Raw genomic sequence first — 2,830 nt, forward strand, 5'->3', positions numbered from 1 at the left:
GGGCACAAACCCGTGTCCCCTGCATCGGCAGGCGGACTCTCAACCACTGCGCCACCGGGGAAGCCCAAAGCTTGTGTGACTATAACCTGCCTTTTTTTTTTGGCGGTACGCGGGCCTCTCACTGTCGTGGCCTCTCCCATTGCGGGGCACAGGCGCTGGACGCGCAGGCTCAGCAGCCGTGGCTCACGGGCCCAGCCGATCTGCGGCATGTGGGATCTTCCCAGACCGGGGCACGAACCCATGTTCCTTGCATTGGCAGGCGGACTCTCAACCACTGCGCCACCAGGGAAGCCCTTATATCCCCATTTCTAACACCTCTCAGGCCCTAGCAAACACCATTCTACTCTCTGGTTCTATGAGTCTGATGTTTTTAGATTCCATATACAAGTGAGATCATACAGTATTTGTCTTTCTTCTTCTGACCTATTTCACTTAGCATAATGCCCTCAAAGTCCATCCATGTTTTTGCAAAATGCAAGATCGTTTTCTTTTTATGGCTGAATAATGTATGTGTGTGTATACATATGTGTGTGTGTGTGTGTGTGTATATATATATATATATATATATATCACATTTTCTTTATCCATTTATTCATCAATGGGTACAAGTTGTTTCCATATTGTGGCTACTGTGAACAGTACTGCAATGATCATGAAGGTGCATACATTTTTTCGAATTTGTGTTTTCACTTTCTTTGGGTAAATACCATTGACCACAAATGTGAGGATTTATTTCTGTGCTCTCTGTTCTGTTCCATTGGTCTATATGTTTGTTTACTGCCTGCACCATACAGTTTTGGTTACAGTATCTTTGTAATACATATTTTCAAAACAGGACGTGTAATACCGCTAGCTATGTTCTTCTGCTCAAGATTGCCTACTTGTGGTCTTTTATAGTTTCATACATATTTTAGGATTGATTTTTACAATTTCTGAAAAAATGCTATTGGTACTTTTTTAATTGAAGTATAGTTGATTTAAAACCATACTATAGAGGAGCTTCAAGATGGCGGAAGAATAAGATGTGGAGATCACCTTCCTCTCCACAAATACATCAGAAATACATCTACATGTGGAACAGCTCCTACAGAACACCTACTGAACACTGCCAGAAGACCTCAGACCTCCCAAAAGGCAAGAAACTCCACATGTACTTGGGTAGGGCAAAAGAAAAAAGAATAAACAGAGACAAAAGAATAGGGATGGGACCTGCACCAGTGGGAGGGAGTTGTGAAGGAGGAAAGGTTTCCACACACTAGAATCCCCTTCACAGGCGGAGACTGCGGGTGGAGTAGCGGGGAAGCTTTGGAGCCACAGAGGAAAGCGCAGCAACAGCGGTGCGGAGGGCAAAGCAGAGAGATTCCCGCACAGAGGAGCGGTGCCACCTAGCACTCACCAGCCCGAGAGGCTTGTCTGCTCACCCACCGGGCCGGATGGGGGCTGAGGCTCGGGATTCGGAGGTCAGATCCCAGAGAGAGGACTGGGGTTGGCTGCGTGAACACAGCTTGAAGGGGTTAGTGCACCACAGCTAGCCGGCAGGAAGTCCGGGAAAAAGTCTGGAGCTGCCAAAGAGGCAAGAGACTTTTTCTTGCCTCTTTGTTTCATGGTGCGCCAGGAGAGGGGATTAAGAGTGCCGCTTAAAGGAGCTTCACAGACGGGCGCGAGCCAGGGCCATCAGCGAGGACCCCAGAGACAGGCATGAGACGGTAAGGGCACTGCTGCCGCCACCAAGAAGCCTGTGTGCGAGCACAGGTCACTACCCACACCTCCCCTCCCGGGAGCCTGTGCAGCCCGCCACTGCCAGGGTCCCATGATCCAGGGACAACTTCCCCGGGAGAACGCACGGCGTGCCTCAGGCTGGTGCAACATCACGCCGGCGTTTGCCTCTGCAGGCTCGCCCCACTTGTGTACCCCTCCCTCCCCCAGGCCTGAGTGAGCCAGAGCCCCCGAATCAGCTGCTCCTTTAACCCAGTCCTGTCTGAGCGAAGAACAGACACCCTCAGGAGACCTACATGCAGAGGCGGGGCCAAATCCAAACCTGAACCCCGGGAGCTGTGTGAACAAAGAAGAGAAAGGGAAATCTCTCCCAGCAGCCTCAGGAGCAGTGGATTTAAATCTCCAAAATCAACTTGATGTACCCTGAATAGACAATGAATCATCCCAAATTGAGAGGGAGGACTTTGGGAAAAATGATATATATGTCTGTTTCTCTTTTTGTGAGTGTGCATTTGTATGCTTCTGTGGGTGATTTTGTCTGTATAGCTTTGATTTTACCATTTGTCCTATGGTTCTGTCTGTCCGGTTTTTTTTGTTTTTTTTTAAGTATAGTTTTTAGCACTTGTTATCATTGGTGGATTTGTTTTTTGGTTTGTTTGCTCTCTTCTTTCTTTCTTTCTTACTTTTTTATTACAAAAACAACTTTTTTAATAACTTTATTTTACTTTACTTTATTCTATTTTATATTCTTCTTTCGTTCTCACTTTTAATCTGAGCCGTGTGGATGGCAGGCTCGTAGTGCTCCAGTCAGATGTCAGGGCTGTGCCTCTGAGGAGGGAGAGCCAAGTTCAGGACACTGGTCCACAAGATCCTCCCAGCTCCATGAAATATCAAATGGCGAAAATCTCCCAGAGATCTCCATCTCAACAGCAAGACCCAGCTCCATTCAACGACCAGTAAGCTATAGCGCTGGACACCCTATGTCAAACAACTAGCAAGACAGGAACATAAAACAAACATTAGCAGAGACGCTCCTAAAATCACAATAAGGCCACAGACAGCCCCAAAACACACCACCAGATGTGGACCTGCCCACCAGAAAGACAAGATCCAG

Source organism: Physeter macrocephalus, chromosome 21, assembly GCF_002837175.3.
Source record: "Physeter macrocephalus isolate SW-GA chromosome 21, ASM283717v5, whole genome shotgun sequence".
Taxonomy (NCBI): domain Eukaryota; kingdom Metazoa; phylum Chordata; class Mammalia; order Artiodactyla; family Physeteridae; genus Physeter; species Physeter macrocephalus.